Raw genomic sequence first — 20530 nt, 5'->3', positions numbered from 1 at the left:
TGAACACACAATTTAAGATATCAGCGACATCGCTGGATCAAAATGGAGACCATGCCATTTAGGGCATGTGTGTAAAATAAGAACTTCTTTATGACGCAGATGTCTGAACGTGACCCGTGACATCGTTATAATGACCAGTGACAGAGCACCTTTGACACTGTCAGCGGGTGAATATGTGAGTGTTTGTACACAGATGAGTGTGTATGTATTGGGCTGGTTTGTGTGCTGCTGTGCAGTCAGGGAGCAGGTGAGAAAGGTGAGGCGGGGGGGAGCGTAACGATCAGGATGGGCTGTTTTTCAGTCAGGCCTGTCAGACCTGCAGCTCAGCAGCCTGTCAATGCCAACACAAAGCTGAGAGACTGGAATACATTTCATCCCTGGCCTCCTACAGGTCATCAGTGACAGGCCTGTTCTTCAATTACCAAGCATCACTGCTTTCTCTTTCTCTGTCGCACACAAATACACACACCTGTGCACATGCATGTGTCCTAGTGGTGTGTCAGGATGTATGTATATGGTTTAACTGCATGTATTTTATGTGTGCATATGTATATATGGGTGTTTCCTGTTGACTTCTGGACCTTTCACACAGTGCTAACTATGACTGACACTGGATATAGGTTTTATGGAGTAGGTTTTAAAAGAAGATACTATTTAAGTTTTTCCACTTCAAAATTTCATGTTCAGTGTGTTACTTGAAGTTTCTTTGCCATTGTTTGTGAATTACTAGCACATTTTTTTCAGTATATGTGTCTTATAGGAGAAATCTTTTTTTTTTTTTTTTTTTTTCAAACCAACAAATGCCATTAACATTTCAAATTAAGTATTGTGTTCAACAGAAAATTACATTTTTGGAATAAAATGCCTGCCTCCTCTGTCTTACCAAAGCTAATTTCAGCTAGAACTTTATGCCAGTAAATACAGTTCAATAAAAATGTTTACACATTTACACACTGTAAAAAGCTGTAATTGTGTGATATTATGCAAAAAAACAAATAATTAAATAATTTAAAATTGTAAATAATGCATAAGAATATTCTGTTGATATATATACAGGTTTTTTTATATATATATTTTATGTATCTCGTGTCTCATGTCTCTTTTGCTGACACTGTAAACAAGCAAATTAATATTTGAATTTTGGGTGAAATTTTTGCTATGTGTAAAAAAAATATATTTTTAATGCATTTAGTTATTCTTAAATCAATGTTTATTTAAAAATATATATATTTGTTTTTTGTTTTATTGAGACAAGGGTAAAACATTACAATTTATGCATAAATGTGTCATGTTTAAAAACCTGAAAATAACAGCAAAAAAGGTGGCCATAGTTGAAGAAACACTCAAAGAAATACACAAACTTATTTGTACGTCCATATTTATACGTTTTCAGTATGAATGTAATGAATCACTGCATATTGTGTGATATTTATGTGAGTAGGAGGCATAATAAATTTTTGCTACATCTCAACACCATCACGTCTGATTCTTGACAAAGCATCATTGTCTCGTATAGATAAACTGTAGCTTTGCATATGCACACAAATGGGGGTTATCTAATAATCAAAGGCTGAACCGAGGACCGTGCATTTTAATGGGACCTCTAGGAGAATAGACACATGGCCTTACAATAGAATAGATTTAGGATAAGTCAATACAATAGCAGATTGACCAGCTGGAGTCTGTACTCTCTGACCCGGGTCAGCAACCATAATAGATCCGATTCCATGCCCTCTTATTTAATTACATGCTCCTTTTTAAATTGGAAACAGCTCCTTTTGGCATAATTTTCAGTAATGATTGTCCATTTACCCTCTTTTCCTTGATTCTTCTATTCAGATACGTTCTATGTTCTATGTTCTATTCATATTCATTATAGTAAGTTTAAATAATTTTTAATGCATGGTCACAATTCTATAGAAGCCTATTTCTGCGATGAGATAAGGTAATGGTTGGGTTTTTTATCTCTAAATAAGGACTATTCCCCTCAGATTTCTGAGATTATATCTCACAATTCTGTCTTTTTTCTCACAAGTTTTTGAACAATTCAAAAAAAATTCTTTCGTTTTTTGTTGTTGTTTTTTTTTGTTTCTTTGTTTCTTTTTCTTTTACTGTGATTTTTTATTTTTTTTTAATCTCACAATTCATATGTTTTCTTGCCATTCTGAGTTTGAATTAGATTTAAATTATCAGTTGACCCATAATATTAATTGTCATATTTTAATCTTCCTAATTTATTTCAAAAGATATGACTTATTTTCATTCATAAGTTGCATACTATGTTAACACTAATTTTGTCATGGTTTGAAATGATTCAACCTGAAGTTGTTAACTTCTTTCTCCAAAGAGTTTGCTGACTTTGTTGAGTGTCTAACACTACAATCAACAACCAAATAAAATTAGACTTTTAATTATCTTCCACTCTGCTTCCTGAACACAGTATCATTCCTATAGTTATCTAATCTTTTATTAAATGTAATTTGTTATTAAAATAAAAGGTAGGAGGCGTATTGTCAGGTTCAGTTCTTTTTATATTTTGTTATTTTAACTTTCAGCGTGGTGATTTATGCTTTTGAGGTGCTTGCTGAGAAAGTGTTCGCTTTGCTCTTTGCTTTCAACCCCTTTTCAGAGAGATTCGTGTTGCCTGAAGCCAACCATGATGTCAGATATAAAGGACCTTCATGTTTCTCTGTGGCTGAAGTAACCAAACAGTTCTGGATAGACGGTAATGGACATGCTTACCATTAACAGAGAGATGGGCTCAACAAAACACAGGCCTCGGAGGTTTGAATCTGTGGGCATCTATTGTTAGCTGTGAATGCCTGGCTGCCATCCCATAATATCTTGAGAGCTCTTTGTTCGCTCAAGCCTGTCACCAGCTCTTTTCCCTCACATTCTCTATAAGCTGCTTTTGCCTGATAGGCAGTTTGTTGTGGATTTCCCTCTTATATCTTCTGAAACGTGCCGATTGGTTGACAATATGAAACATTAACTAACTAAACTACATAAAAAAAATTCATAAGTGGTAAATCACAATCTTTATTAGCTATTTGTCTTTCATTCTTTGAATCTGGCATATTTTCCTTAACATATTACCTATATATGATAAAAATCTGTTCCAAATATCTCACTTTGTGTATTTGTAATTATTATAATTTTTTTTTTTTTTTGAAAATGAAAATTAGATTTTTAACTAACATTTAAATTCCTAATTTATATATATATATATATATATATATATATATATATATATATATATATATATATATATATATATATATATATATATATATATAAAAAATAATAAATTAAAAATAGTTATACTGTTAAATATTACTGCAATTTAAAATAAACGTTTCTTTATTTTAATACATTTTAAAATGTTATTTATTCATGTGATGGCAAAGCTGAATTTTCAGCATCATTACTTCAGTCTTCAGTGTCACGCGATGCTTCATAAATCATTCTAATATGCTGAGTTGATGCTCATGAAACATTTCTTCTTATCATAAGGAAAACAGTTATTCTGCTTTATACATTTATGGAAACCGTAATATGTATATTGTTCAGGATTCTTTGGAAAATGTATATTTCTTTTATTTTAAATCAATCTTTTGTAGCATTATCAATGTTTTTAATATCACAATTTAATGCATTCTTGCTGAATAAATGTAATATATTATTTTTTTTTAATCTTACTGAATCTATATAGCATAGCATACAAATAATGTTTGTTTTTTGCAATTTTTGGGAATACTTGGTCACTATAATATATTATCCAAAGAGGTGGAGTTCTCCATACCTGTATGCAGCAGCAAATTCCCATTTCTCTAAGAATTATGTCCTGTGTCTCAGAGGCTCTAAATCAATAACCGAACCACTGATGGAATTTGCAGCATGAGTGCGTGCAGAACTCAGGCCTGGTTCTGGTCAGCCCGGTATGCTTTCTTATTCGACACTTTTTATTTGACTTTTCAATGCAAGAGGGATTGTATTTTTCATTAGGATTATTCTTTTTTTTTTTTTTTTACTCTCGATCTAGTTCCCCCAGGCTGAAAGAGATTGATATATTTTGTACAGCCGTGGCAGACCCTTTTCAAAGAAGGTTTCATATAAGACAGGGACACCGAGGCAAGTGAATCCATGAGACCCTCCGTAAGAGCATTGTGCACCTAATTCATACTGATGGATCCAGGTCAGCCCAGTGAGACGGCCTGACGGGTCTGTTCCTGACCTTGACTTAAAATCTGGGATTGTAGGAATAAAAATGTTGAATTTTGAGAAGCTGCGTTCTGGATATTGATTCCCGTGGAAAAACAGTTTAAGAAATCATCAGATTAAATGCAATTCATATGGCTCATCAATCTTCAAAGCAAAATTTTTAAATGACTACATTCAGTTCCCATGTTTTATTTACTGTACTTCTTTTGCCTTTTAAACAAATGACGCTTAAAGGAATATTCCACCTAAAAAATCTAATTTGCTAAAGATTTACCAACCTTCAGGTAATCCAAGATGTAGTTTAGTTTGTTTCTTCATTACAACTGTTTTGGAGAAATTTAGCATTACTTCACTTGCTTGCCTTTGCAGTGAATGGGTGCCATCAGAAGGAAAGTCCAAATAGCTTATAAAAACATCACAATACTCCACAAGTAATCCACACGACTCCAGTTCAGCAATTAATAACTTGTGAAGTAAAAATCTACGTGTTCATAAAAAGAAAATAAAAAAGAAATTTGTCTTCTAAACAAATTTTTGAATATTTCTGTCTGCTAACTTGATATGTGCATATTTCTCTCACAAATCAGACTAAACGTTTTCACTGGAGAAAGCAATGTTATTGATAGAGGAGCAAGAAGCAACTGTTTTTTATTAGCTTTTTGGACACTCGTTCTGACGGCACCCATTCACTGCAGAGGATCCATTTGGTGGGCAAGTGATCTAATGTTACATTTCTCTAAGTCTGTTCTGATGAAGAAGCGAACTAATTTACATCTTGGATGGTCGGAGTGTAAGTAAATGTTCATTTTTGGGTGAACTATTCTTTGAAATATGTAATTATTCTTTTGAAATAATTAGCATTGAATTGTATTTTCTTTATTTCCATTTCAGGACATTTTGGCTAGGTTATATCTTGATGTAAACTCTGTCCAAGTATCCTGGCTAAAGAAAAAAACATTCTCTTAAAGTGGCAGAAGAAGAATTGAAATACTGGAATAAGTCCTGCAAAACAGAATTAATCTAGCCCAAACACTACTTTATTTTCTAACCTTGTCATCCTGGACTAGACACTGCGTATGACTGTGAAAATACTACACTGTGTGGCATGTTGTTTTAAGAGAAAGAAAGAAATAGTGTTTTATTCAGATTAAGCTTGGCTACAGTCGCAAGATGAAGTGCAGTACTTGTGTTTTGTGCATGGCTTATCCTAAAACTCATCCATGGAAATAATCTGCTTTTAAAAAGTAGGAAACAAATCAGCTAAGGACAGAAGTCAGTGTCATTAGAGAGTGATTAAATATTTTATGTAGTGCACAGCAGAGATTTTGCATGCGTTTTGGTATGTGTGTGTGTGTGTGTGTGTGTGTGTGTGTGTGGTCCACCTGGGAGAAATGGGACGCATGCGCTGAACTCTTCTTCACAGCGCAGGAGTCATGGCCTGCCGCCCACCTGCCTGTTTTCTCTGAAACTAAATATCACACTTAAAGGCACACACTCAAAAAAATGACTCTTTGGCTGAACATGATTCTATCATGGACAGTGGTTCCACATGTTTGTACCATGTTATTTGGACATGAATAAATCAAGTTATAAGGACTTGTCTACCTTTAGTTGAGTTTACTCAGTTTGCTTTAGTTCATCCTACATGAAATATCTGAGTAGAGATAATATGTTTACATCATGTAGAACCACTGTCCATGCAAGTTTAGCCAAAGTGTAATAAAAACATTAGTAAGTAAGATATAACTTTTCTTTACACATGATGTTAATTGTTTGCAGTTTAAGGATGTTACTATGTTTACATCATACACTAGCACTCTCATTAAAGTTGCTTTTTTTTAAATTAAGTATTTTAGACGTTCTTTTAACCAGGTCCTCAACCCAACCACAAGCTCCACACTTCACCACAATGGTAACTCGCACAAAATACACCAATATAAAGTCTTTTAAAATGCCCACATAATAGAGCATTATACATGAAAAAGTCTCCTTATTATCACATTTTATTAAAAACTGCATAAAATAACACTTTATTTCAACATTTTCTCTCCCCATATCCAGTCCTGTGCAAAGCATGATGGGAAGTGTAAAACTTATTTTGAGGGACTTGATTGAAACATGTTCTTTCAAAATGAAAACTTTATGTTAAACCAACGAGAGACAGGTTTAAGTCAGTTTAACATGACACAATCATGTTGAAATGAAAAATAGCCAAAATGGCATTAATTCAACATGAATTGTTCAGGTAAAGTGAACAAAACTAAAAATTCATTTTTTTGAGTGCAATCATAACACACACACATCATGTACATGCTGCTTCTATATAATAACATAGCAGCCTTGACTACAAGAGTCCCAATTGTCCAAAACAATATTCTAAGTCCCCCATGTAGGAAAGATATTTCCTCTGGTACTTCTGCTGTAATGATGACAAAGCTGCTGTAGTTTTCAAACTATATTAAATGTATTTAATGTAAAAATGTTTACATTTATTTAAAGTAAATATAATTATAAATGTTATAAACTTATAAAATTATAAACTATAAATGACATTATTTTTGTTTTTTATTTGTAGTTATCCTTCTTTTGTCAGAGTTTTGCACTGTTAATATATTAAAATTAAATCCATGATTCCATAAGTTTATTTTCTTCATAAAAACAACAGTTGTTCTGAGAAAAAATGAAATATTGTACATTTTGACTGGTGTTTTTATAGCATTTTAATTGTTTCATTATTTTAATGGTACTTATTTTATATAATTGTAGTTGTCCTGCAGACCTCTTGGAAGGCAAAGAGCTTTGACAAGTATTCCACAAAGAGAAGTCATCAGTCTCACATACTCAGTATACTGACTGATTCTAATATTGTATATTGTCATTTAGTTTTTTCTGCAGTAAGTAAAGTGGTACATGCATTAGAATCCTAGCAGTTGCACAGTAAAAATAAAAAAGGCCTATTTTTTTTCTATTATATATATATATATAATTTTTTATTTTTTATTTTTTTTAGAAACTTACACTTTCATTCAGCAAGGATGACTTAAATTGATCAAAAATAACAGTAAAGTCTTCTACATTGTTAATCAAAACATATATTTCAAATAGATGTTGTTCTTTTAAATTTTCTATTCATGAAAAAAAAAACATCCTGAAATAAATGCAAAAAATAACACATTTTTTTAACACCCATAATCATAGGAATGTTTATGATTAAGCACCAAAGCATATTGATTTCTGGAGGATCATGTGACACTGAAGACTGTAATGGCTACTGAAAATTCAGTTTTATTTTCACAGGAATACATTAAAATTTGTTTTAAATTGAAGTAATATTTCACAATATTCCTGTTTTTGTGATATATTTTAAAATGTAAATGCAGCCTCATTAAGCATTAGAGACAAACATTACTAAAACTAGTGTACATCTGCTATTTTAAGACTATGATTGTAATAGTTTACGGAACATTTTTGTGATATTATAATCTTATTAAATTATAATTTCAGATTCATTTTATTTTGCATGCACTATGCAGCGCTTTAGAAGTAGCAAATGCTTTTATAAATAACGGTGCTATTTAATAAGTCCATATGCTTTCAGACAGTGATGATTTACTTTATCTTAATAATGAAGTGATTTCCTGGGTCTTGTGAAGTGTGTGTGTGTGTGTGTGTGTGTGAGAGAGAGAGAGAGAGAGATCAGCTGGTGTGGTTTTGCAGTGGGTCTAAGGGCCATGGTACGAGCAGCAGGATTTTAAATTATTTATCAAAGACCTCAGAGAAGTCACTGCAGTGGTTCATTTCTCTTGCTGCCTCTCATTCATTCCCCTTTTCACTCAAGTGTAAATACCTAACAAGGAAAAGATGAACATCATCACACTCGAGATCATGCACACCATCCAACCAGATTTTAATGACACAGATCGAAGTCTTTCATTAATTACAATACTCCACTGCAGCACGTCTGTGCTATACAGTAGGACGGTGCAGTGAAGAACAGATTGATCAGACTCTCGTTGGGTTTGTTCATGTCAGCTGCTGCCACACTTACCTTGATTGGATTCCGATACAGCCTGTTTCAAAACAAGCCAGGACTCATTAATTCCTTGGAGTTGACTCCATTTCATTCCATACTCGCTAGATTAAATGTAAGAAATGCCATAATGCAATTTTAGCCCATTGAGTGCTGGGGATTTAATTGCATTAGGCTCAAGCGTTTGCACGCAGATGCATGCATGCATCTGCTGTGGAGCAGCAGGTGGTGTTTTTGCATGTGCCAGCACTCAGTCAGATTAGCTGCAATCCATCCATCCACCGTAATGCACACAATAGCATAGCATATGCCCTGTAGGTTGACTGTCTGGTCTATTTCAAGGTTTTTTGTCCTTTATGGCAAAAAGACATGCCTGCACAAATACGTCTAAACAAGGACATGATCTTCACCCTCACTCATATACAGCAGAGTGATTGGAAACTGAAGGATGGAGACCTTGTCAGGGAGGTTGGTTCGGTGATCTAAGGCAGGCTATTGAGACAGGAAGTAATTACAGACTTTTTGGATCCTGTGTACAGCCTCTTTAGATTGGATTTTTTTTTTTTTTTTACCGCCTTCAATTTAGCTCTAAAGATTTACATTTTTGTATCACTGATGTCTGAGTATTCACATGTATAGGATGTGTCAAGGTAATACTATCATTTAGATGTAATTTTGATAAGGTGTGACACACATAGAACATTTCACATTTGAACATGAAATGTGTCCTGTGAGGCCATCCGTGAAATCTGAAATGGGCCAATCTTTCTCAGTGTGCCATCTTTCTGCCTTCTTCCTGTGGGATGTGATATTCGGCTATGTGTGCAGCCTGCTAATGGAGTTGATTTAGAGCTACTGTGTATATGTGGATTATATGTTTGGTAAAGCAGTTGTCATTTCCATTTTTCAACCAGTCTCACTGCACATATATATAGTCATATACACTACATAGTCATACATTCTTTTTACATTACTTTTGAAAGAAATCTCTTTCATAATATTTTAAATCTCACATAATTTCTCACTTAAATAATCAGTAATAGTAAAATTGTGAAATATTATTAAAATTTAAAATAATTGTCTCTATTTTAAAATATTTTAAATTGTAATTTATTCATGTGCTGCAATGATGAATTTTTCTCCAGTGTTCAGTGTCACATGAACCTTCAGAAATCATTCTAACTTGCTGATTTGGTGCTCAGTTATAAATAATGTTTAATATTTTTGTGGAAATGTTATACTTTTTTCAGGATTCTTTGATGAATATAAAGTTTCAAAGAACAGCACTGAAACTGAATTATTAACATTACAATTTGAAGTCACTATTGTTAAAATTAATGCATCCTTCCTGAAGAAAATTATGATTTATTTAAAATAAAATAAAAATAAAAAAACCTTGCTTGCTTGTGCAATTGCTTGTAGACTTGAGCAAAATAACATCAGTGATTTTAGAATGTGTCTTTGCTTCCAAGCTGACGCATGTAACTTTAAGCTGCATACACATAACAACAAGCTTTTAGGAATTCTGCTGATGAATTCAATCAGTGGTGATCCAACAAATTTTGTTACAAGCCAACTGTGTGCTTTGACTCTGGAGTGAGTGAATTTGCTCTTTGAGTCATGGCATCCACTGCTGCAACCCCATTGAAAGGCAGAAGGCAGACCCCAGTATTATACTCGGCCTCATGCCGCAAGAATGGTCCTGTCAGCCTGTCGCCAATTACTGGGACAAGTGCCCAAAAGTAAACTAAACGCGCTTGTCCAGCTTCCAGCAGACCCTACAAAGAACCAATTGACTAAGTCTCCATTAATTCTCCAGCCAATTTGTAAACATCACGGGCCTTAACTTTGACACCCACAGGCCACTAACATCTTAAGCCTCAGAATTGTGAGATTTTCCCCGATTAAGTGGAGGGAACATGTCTGGCACGTGTGCATTAGGCCAACAGTGCAACCTTAATTAAAGCCAAAGGCCACAAACCCACACAATCCCATCATGCATCATTCATGCAGATGGTTGAACAGAGATGATTTTTTTGTGCTAATTTTGGCCTTTAACAGAAAAGAAGGTCTTTAGGGATCAAAACAATGCATTGTTTTTGTAATCTGTTGTATTTAGCAAAGAATGAATCAGTTAAGTTAATCAACATGGTTGCTGCCAGTGCAAGTGAATGAGAGGATGAAAACAAAGTCATTTTAACTTTTTCATTTTAAATATATATAAGACGATTTTTATTCCTGTCAAATAATTAATATTTGTGCTTATAATTTTACTAGTGAGAAAATGTTCAAGCACAGTACAGTTTCCTGATCTCCTTTAGCCACAGTCTTCTCCTCTACATTCGTCCTGGCTTTGCTGTATTTAATACAACATCTTTTGTTCTTAGTTATATTTGAGGTCAACATGATTTGCTGTTTGCACATTTTTTTTATTTCACTTCCACGGTGTTAAACACTGGATGTCAAACAAGCAAAAGTGTAGGGTGGGATTTGATTAGGTCTTAAGAAATGGCGTAAAATTCCGGTTGGCTAAAACAATGTTTAAATAGCTATTGGTTAGCATCATCCATTCACAATAAAACTAGGAGTGTGCAAGTGAAATAGTAAATAGGGTCAGCTTTAAACATCTCACTATTGATTACTGTCTTCTGGCTCACAAACACATTCACACACTCTCTCGTGCTACTGTACACTGTGCTGCAGAGATGCTGCATGCTGCTAGGTATTATTACATTTTCATCTTATTGAGTCTGACTCATAAAAATGTGATCACCTCAGTGGAATGATAAATCTACCTTCCAGCCTTTAAGAGAAAATCTGTGAGGAAAGGATTTGGCACTTTTCCCTCTAACAACCGAGAAACCCCAAGATGCTAATGTGTTAAAGAAGCAGCTTTACGACTTTAGGACACTGGCGTTTCGTGTCTTCTATTTTTGTAGCATTGCACGTATGTGTCACACACTGTTTTAGGGAATTTGTGTTTTTAATGCAATGCAATTTTTCTAAAAAGTATACTGTACATTTTGCATGTGATTTTTCATTAATTTTATTTACTTATTATATATTATACGGTTTAATTATAATATGCATTAAATCATTTAATATATTGATGTTTAAGGCAATGTACATTGCTGCGCATCCCCATCACGAATGTGCCACTGCAGCAGGGCCCACGTTAAGCTTAACGCATTAGTTTGCACATTACGCATTCATTTGTGTGATATGTCTTTCCTCGCTGAACGCTGATGACAAACAAAGCTGTTTAATCCTCAACAAGCACCTCGGTTTGATAAATAGCGGGATAAAAATAATATGAAGACATCAGTAGGATTCCGAATCCTCTCGTTATGCTCCCTCTCGTGTGGCATGAGCAGAGGCCCTTATAATTAGTCGCATGCATAACCTACGGTGATTAGTGCAGGCATAAGGTTGTTAACACTACGTTCCCTCATTTCCCTAAAGAGGTTCCTTTTAATTAGAAAGCTTATTGTTAGCTTTTCTGCTGCTATCTTTCTCTTTGTGCTAAACGAAAATTGCATCTGTTATAATGCGAGCCGAGATGTAAACTGCATAATGTATGTGTCAAATTCATCCATGCACACCGGCAATAGCCTTTCTTCTTTATTTACAGCAAAATAACTATTTTACTTTTTTACACAGGCGTCAACAGCATCTCGCGGAAGTCTATTGTTCCCTGAAATTGAATTCCTACAATCCACTAACCCTGAAAGGAAATAAACAAAACACAAAGCCATTAGATAACAAGACTGACTTGGCTATAATATTAAGAGTAATGAAGGTTTCCTCATCACTCTCTGCTCACGTGTTAGCCATCCTCACTCACATGGTCAGTGGTGACTGACACAAGAGAATCTATTAAAGAGGTCAGGATTTTATCAGCACTGAATATTGATCTATTGCCGTGCTAAGCCTACAAAAATGCATGGAAACTGAAGGAAAGTGCAGTCAGCTTCGCTATATGGATATGCTGTTTTGAGTTTGCTCTTTCTAAAGCAAGATGAGTTTGTCAGTGTAAGAGATGAACACAATGCCGTTGTCTGTTTCTTTAAAGTGGGGCAACTCCAACTTTTGCAAGTACAGTCTGGCACCCACAGCCTGTAAGTACGTTTACATATTTAAAGAATTTGCCACTGGTGATTCAAACATGAGTTTTGAGCAGTTTAGAGTATGCTTATTGTTTGTTATTTCTCCAATCACAAATGAAGACATGGTTTTATGTTTACACGGCACGATAAGTCAGTTAGTCAGTAAGTCAGTCAGGAGTTTCATATGCTCATCAAGACTGTGTTTATTTGATCAAAAATACAGGAAAAAAAATAATATTGTGAAATATTATTATGATGTAAAATAATGATTTTCTATTTTTAATATACATTAAAAATTAACTTATTCCTAATTTATTATTTCTTTTTTTGAAAGAATTTAAAACTTTTTTTAAAACTTTTATTCAGAAAGGATGTGTCAAATTGTTATGAAGTGATAGCAAAGATTTATATTGTTACAAAAGATTTATATTTTTATTTTTATTTATTTTTTCTATTTATTCATCAAAGAATCCTGAAAAAAAAAAGTATCACATTTCCCCAAAAAAATATTTGGCAGCACAACTGTTGCCAACACTGATAATTATAATAATAAATCAGCATATCAGAATGATTTCTTAAGTATCATGTGACACTTTATACTGGAGTAATGGCTGATGGAAATTCAGCTTTGCATCACAGAAATGAATTATACTTTAAAGGATATTAAAATAGAAACCATTATTTTATATTGTAATAACATTTTGCAAGATTTCATTTTTTTTGTTCTGTAATTTTGATTAAATAATCCAGCCTTGATGAGCATAAGAAACTTCTTTACAAAACATTACAAGTCTTACTGATCCCAAACGTTTGACCGGTAGTGTATATTGTGCACATTTGTACTGGTTGGGGCAAAATTATTTTATCTTCCGTAAATCTAAGTGAAATATGTTGTTAATTTCGAGGCAAACAAAAAAACAGCACTCCTTTTAAAATAATCATTGCTTTTTAAATGATGCGTTACTTCTCCTGTCCACATCGAATTCTAGACGAATATACAAAATCTTTTTGAAATTGCAAAATCAATGCAAAAAATTCACCGTGTAGAGCTTTCTCCTCCGGTGTCACCATTCATTTGCATGTTCTGTCAACAGTGGTCAGAAGAGCTTTGATTCAGCAGAAAGAGGCATGCTCCGGTCTATAATATTGATGCCAAAAGAGAAAGAGGGGAAAAAGGGGGAGGTGTGGAGGGGTAAAGGATGCAGAAGGGGTGGTGGGGGTGGGGCTGAGCCTTAGCTGCAGATTATTCTAGAAATTGCCAGCTGCAGCAGTGTCTGCAATCAGGCTAAAACCGGTTTTGACTGGGGAGGTGGAAGTCACAGTCGATTTTTGTCAAGCCAGCCCTGGTGACTGTTTATCTCTAGGGCTCAATGGGACAACATGCATTACAGAGAATGTGAAAATGTCCCAGCACTTCATAGTCAGTTTAATAATTCATTCACCTCCTTCTCCAGCCTGTCACAGATTGAGAGAGAGACAGAGAGAGAGAGTGTCGTGATACTTCCGCCTCACTCTGAAAAACCATAACCCATGCGTTAAAATTCAAACAACAACAAAGCAAAGTAAACGGTGTAGTTTTGAGTGTTTGGAGATTATATACAGCACAGGGTATCAGGCCAAAGTCGTTTCTTTTTTTTCCCCCTCAGGACAGTGTTCTCATTTTCACTGCACATCTCTATGGAGCCGACAGATGCTGGAGGTCTTGCAGGATCCAGAGCCCTGGGACTGTGCCTGATTAAAACACACTATTAATAACGAAGAGCCTCTCTGCCATCAACCGCACCCACGCAGATTTAATCTTAATCTGTAAGCATTCCCATTACAGAGCCCAGAGCTCCGGCTTTCAGCCCTGACCCCCGATCGCCTCCGTTCCCCGTGACATCAGCCGAGGCAGGGCGGCCATTTTCCCGCACAGTGCTGAGAATTTGTAATGGAGGGAACTGAGCTTGGTGAGAGGAGAGAAAGAGTGGAGGCAAGATGCATGGATGGCAATGCATCAAATCTAATGTATGCAACCGGTGAAAAAAATTGTACACTACTATTTGAATGTTCAGGGTCAGTAAGATTTTTTTTTTATTCAGTTTGGAGTCTGGATTTATTTGATCAAAAAGCAGTAATATTGTGAAACATTATTACTAATTAACTGTGTCCTGTGTTAAAATTTTTCCGAATAGCAAAGCTGAATTTTCATTATTTCAGTCTTTGGTGTCACATGATTATTCAGAAATCAATCTAATAGGCTGATTTGGTAAGCATCTTAATTTTGATTCCTCATTTTAGACAAATTACAAGGAAGCACAGTATCCTTCCCATAAAAAGCAATGCCAGAATGCATTGTGACAAGAATTTTTTTTTTATCTAAGATAGAGGACAAGGTGAAAGACATATGGACTCTTTTCACACCCTTACAAAAATTGACCATGGTTTTGCTACAAGTAAAACCATAAAAACCATGGTGGTTACTATAGTTAAAATATGGTAACCACAACTTAACCATGGTTTTGCTACAGTATCCATACTTTAACCATGGCATTTGTAGTAAAACTGTGGTTATACAAATAGTAATCAATACACAAATAATCTGTACTACTACACTTTTTCTAGAATAAAACCATGTCTAATTTTCGGAGGACTGGTAATGTACTGTAACCATAAATCTAGCCCCATTTTTATATTTTAATTTTCAAACAATTTTGTGTACAATTAACACTATACTACTTTTGTGCTGTGGGAGAAAAGGGGAATTAAAGGGGAAGTCGTGGCCTAATGGTTAGAGGGTTGGACTCCCAATCAAAAGGTTGTGAGTTCTAGTCTCGGGCCGGATGGAATTGTGGGTGGGGGTAGTGCATGTACAGTTCTCTCTCCACCTTCAATACCACGACTTAGGTGCCCTTGAGCAAGGCATCGAACGCCCAACTGCTCCCCGGGCGCCGCAGCATAAATGGCTGCCCACTGCTCCGAGTGTGTGTTCACAGTGTGTGTGTGTGTGTGTGTGTGTGTTCACTGCTCTGTGTGTGTGCGTTTCGGATGGGTTAAATGCAGAGCACAAATTCTGAGTATGGGTCACCATACTTGGCTGAATGTCACTTCACTTTCACTAAAAAATATTTGCTATGGTCTCCCATGGAAAGTTTGCACTGCTATAGTTTGCATTCACCTTTGAAAGCAGGAATGTGAAAAAGACCCTATATGGGTTAATTGTATAAAATAAATTTCATTTAATCCTGAAAGCCATTAATACATTTGATTTAATCTGATTTATATTTGTTTTTGTTATGCTAGTTTGAGTTTTATAGAGTAGGCCATCACTGTTAGCTTAGCAACATGCTAACATCAAACTATTGAAATCAGTTCAGTCAAATCTCCTATATGTGTGGAGTAGCTTTCTTCCGATCTAAAGCATTTTAAATTGGTCACTTATTGATGTTAAAAGAAGACGGCTGTCTATATAGGTAGTGAGATAGCTCTCTAGATTTTAAATCAGAGCTAATGTCTGCAAATACAGCATCATTCCGCAGTAAACACAGTTCATCATACTGATCGCAGTGAGGATCCCTCCATCTTCACACGCTCTAGAGACAAACATCCTGTCTTTCAATTCCAAATCATTTTTCTGACTTCAACATGTGCATACAGGTTCAGTCTACAGCAGAAAAAAACGAACACTCTCAACGATTTCTTACATGTTAGCTAGCCCCTTTACCTGAGAGGATGTTTGATACACATACCGTTTTTTAGTAAAGGAGTGCATGTGCTCTTCATCTGTGTTTGCGGAGTGAAGTTGTGATAATATCTATGGGCAGAGCAGTACATGTCCTCAGGCAAGGTAGTAGTGGGCCAGTCAGAGATCAGGTGGATAAATTTAGCCTTGCCCCATCCTGGATTTACATCTGGAGAAGGCGGAAGAGAGATGTGTAACAGCAGTTTGATTAAAATAACCACAGGTAACTTTAATCCAGGTCAAAGCAGATGCAAACAATGTACATTCAAGAGAGACCACTGTGAAAACTTGCCCAAGTCTTCTCATATACAGTGTATATAGCTTGTATACCTTTAATAAACCTTGCAGAAATTCAAGTGGTCATTGGTTTTAACAGACTCGGACCTTGTTCATTTAAATATATATTAAACGGATCACTTTTGTTTTAGATTTGAGAGAATCTCAAGAAGCAGTAGAAAGAAGCACCTGAATTTCAATGGATGGTCTGGCATCATGTGGAGGCTGATATTTCCTCTGTTGTTCTGCTCGTCGTGTTACTCCCTCTCTTCATCCCTCTCTCTCTGTTAGGCTCTTGGTTCTGCAGAGCCATAATCCCTTGACATTTGATGTTCTCACGTTTACTGTTTGAAGTTCTCTGTGCCTTGCTGCTCGCTCTCTTCCAAGCAAAGACAAGATCCTTCGTACTGCCTTTGTACAATTGCAGGGCACAAAACAGCTTCTTCTACATATTCAGCTGTTGTTGCTATCAATCTTTAACGCATGTGCCCTACCAGGAGCTCAGTATGGTTGCTACAGTGCATGCATTAGTGTTAGTCTTATTTTATGATGTATTATAGTGTGTTTAGGTACAGTATTTACAGTAGATAATATTTATTTTATTTATACTTAGCCTGACCCATTTATAAGACATAGAAAAATTAATGTATATTTTTCAGAAAAATACCAAGATGCATTTACTTGAAAAGCAAAATGGTTAAAGATTAAGATTTGTTTGTGGATAATGTATCCTAAATGCAGTTATTTTTTCTTACATTGCATTGGCAAATTGTTTGTTAAAATTCTTGTTTTAAGCAAAAAACCCACTAAATTGTCTTCATTTATGATTAAAAAAATGGGGGAAACAGTTTGCTAAATGGATGAGAAAAAAAATCTGAATAGCTCTCCCAAGCAGATGTCGAATTATGGGAAGTTTTATAATATTTTACTGGATAAAAAAAAAAAATAATTTTGTAATGTTCACATTTCCATTTTTACATCAGGTTTCATATCAAAGGTACATATTTATGGTATGTCAAGTTTTTGCTGCACCTGTATGATACAAAACGTTATAATTATAAATATAATAATTCAGTATCTTCATATTAAAATATAAATTCCCTCCTTATGTGTGGTTAATATAAATGAAATTTGTTTAGGAGTTTTGGGTGGAATATACTTATTGAATATTTGAATAATATAAAATCAAATACGACATTAAGACAAATTGTGAATTATTTATGATGCCTTACTATTTTTTTCTTGCAACATGAATTATGTCAAATTGTGAGGCTTGTTGAGGAGAGATATGCTATTCAATCAATCAATCAATCAGTCAGTCAATAAGTTAATCAATAAATCGATCAACCATTCAATATGTGTTTTTTACAGTTTAAAATATGAATGAATGAAACCAATTAATCAATGAATCAATATCAAGCAATAGATTTTCATTTACGGACCAAAATATCATATGTAACTTGAGACTGGACTAATTTTCTCCAGATAACGTATACATAACAATATCAATGGAGATCAATGGATCACTGGAGATCCATGAGCCTGTTCTTAGAAGTAGATCTTCTTGTTTAATTCACATAATTTGAAAAGCAAGTGGAACCTGGTCAAAAAAGCCACCTGTGGTGCCATCAGTAGATGACACAACTACCAATTTGATTACTTCTGCGAATTGAGGATAACGTATCCCACAACCTGGAACCATGACTTGTTTTAATTTTTGTATTTATTTTTCCACGATAGTTTTATCATTCACCTCTAATTTGTCAAATGTTCCCTGGAAAACTCCACAAATGCAGTGCCCGTTTGTTAGGACCGAAACAACCAATAACTTCATCTAAATTAAAATCTTAAATACTCGACACATTCATTTGCAAATCAAACAATGGGAACTTATAAGTGAGATGGACCCCTGTGTCATCACAACTGTAATTTAAAGCAGTGATCCCCGTTCCTGCCTCATTTTGCAATCACTCAGGGGGGTGTGCATCCTACTTTGTTTAAATGAGGCTATTTGAATATGAATAACACAAGGTGTGGTGCATTATGATAATAGCTTTCAATTAAGCACAGATATCTACATACTCCTTAAAGAAGCTGGAGTGGAATATTAGCCTGCTAACAACGCTTTGCACAATAGGAAGTGCTGGTTCTCATAACAACATAATATGATGATTTGCAATTTCATTATATCCTTGTATTTGTATTTAAATCTGTTGCCATTAATGTTAATGGATTGTCTTGTTTTTCAAGCCCTCCTGATTTTAAAATTGCTTGGTGGCTGTCAATTGTCCAAGTCAATTTTCCAATAGTCGCCAAACCATTTAGTTTTCCCCATCGGCTGGTGAAATTGGTCCTTTTGAGGAGGTCTTTTCAGATTTTATGTGAATAGAGTATTGATCAGTACTTCAGAGTAATGGCTTAAAATAACCTTTGATAAGTGCCAGAAATAACCACAGAAAAAATTTTACCTGGACATTTTGCAGTGCACCTTCTCCTGAAATACTAGTTATGGCAGAAAAAAGTTTACGTACACTTCCTTCCATTCCTAATGTGTTACGTACTGTACATGATTCATGTGCATAATTTTTTTTTTGTTTTTTGTCTTCAGGAAAACATGTGAGTATATTCTATAGCTTCTAAAGGGCAGTACTAAATGAAATAAATATGATATTTAAACAATATAAGGAAATTTTACACATCTTAATCCTGTTTCTAAAGTTTTCACTCCATGCAAAAAGGTGAATTATGCAAAAGATGCTGGAAATACAAATAATTTGCAGAACCTGGATGATTTTTCTGAAATACAGTGTGCAACTGTTTACAAAAATGGTTGTGAATCAACAAAATATACATTTTACAAAATATAGCTCCATACCATTCCAATTTATCAGTTTTATGAATAGTACGTTTCAACAAAATACAGATTGGCATTTTATGCAAGGGCAACAAAAACGTATTTTCATTCCCGCCTGGTTTAAATAGCCTAATTTAACTATTTTTTCATCATTCGTCATGCTTGAATTAAAAAACAAAGTCTACCAGTTGTGCTATGTACTCGTTCATCATGTTGGTACAAAAAACTTTTTCATTAAATGGCTTTTTTTGCTTAGATGATGTTGTTTAGACAATCAGTGTAGATCCTGAATAATGTATTACTCATGATTGGGAGCGCTCGTGATTTGGAGAGGTCAGAACTGTAGACTTATGCTGAAAAAAAAAAAAGATTTATGGCAGCATAATGACATGGTTGCATGAATATTCATGAGAGAAAAATTAAAGTAGGCTATGATAATTCTAGGGTCCTTTGTCCTTACAATGTCTGAAAGCAGAGGAGCTTGTGTCTATCAGATAGATTCCATAAACAGGTAAAGCTTCTGTACACAGAAAAAACGTCAAAGAGGATTGTTCTTCTGTATCTGTCTTTGTCTGCATATTTACCTAATTCAGATGAATTCAACATTCATGGCGGCCTCATTATCATAATTATACATGTTTCTATGGAAACCTACTTGTCCTTTATTTTTTGATTCATTAAGTTTTACCTTCTGGCAGATTTTAATTATTATGTTTTGATGTACAAGAGAATGTTACAATGGTGTTTAAAAAAGGCTAGATTAGAGTGGAATTTCAGCAGACTTTAAAGTGTGTCCTTTAAGAGCATTTCACAGTTTCAGGGTGAAGAGAGCGTTTGAATGTATATGAGCAGCATCTGAATATCAGTTTATTCTGCTGAATGAACAAAGCTGATGTCTTTCATTAACATGGACACATCTTTTCATAAATGTACCCATGCCATTACTTTAGATTTTATGTGTCTTGTCTATCTTTGAAATTATCATGTCCACAAAGGACATTTTTGCATTTCTTTTATAAACAAGGACACTAGAAGAGCTGTTTGGTGCCAATAAAATGTTCAGCTTGGGAAGATGTACTTTTTGCTATGCTTTTTATAGAAAATATTATCTCATGTTTAAAAAGGCTTGATTTTAGTTTAAACATAAATAATCATATATGTTTTCTGCATGTGTAGGAATTGTGTTCTCATTAGCTGTGGATGACTTTTGTTTGACTTTGCTGGAAATAATGACATGGTTTGTGAGAGTTTCTATTTGCCAGTCATAAACTAGGATAACCATCTTTTATTCCTACATATATCTCTTCTGCAGTAGTATGTGA

General features: G+C 34.6%; 1 long non-coding RNA gene across 1 annotated transcript in view; it reads right to left on the bottom strand.

The window, feature by feature from the left end:
- The window catches only part of LOC113042469 (uncharacterized), a 32865-nt gene extending 16038 nt beyond the window's left edge, over positions 1 to 16827 (bottom strand). The window contains exons 1-2 of the long non-coding RNA XR_003275582.1: positions 16544 to 16827; positions 16086 to 16247 (exon numbers count right to left, since the gene is read on the bottom strand). This is a non-coding gene — a long non-coding RNA (uncharacterized LOC113042469). The remainder of the gene's footprint in view (positions 1 to 16085; positions 16248 to 16543) is intronic.
- Positions 16828 to 20530: the final 3703 nt, after the last annotated feature.

Source organism: Carassius auratus, chromosome 24, assembly GCF_003368295.1.
Source record: "Carassius auratus strain Wakin chromosome 24, ASM336829v1, whole genome shotgun sequence".
NCBI lineage: Eukaryota > Metazoa > Chordata > Actinopteri > Cypriniformes > Cyprinidae > Carassius > Carassius auratus.
The sequence above is the reverse complement of the archived record's forward strand: the minus strand, read 5'-3'. Positions and strand labels throughout refer to the sequence as shown.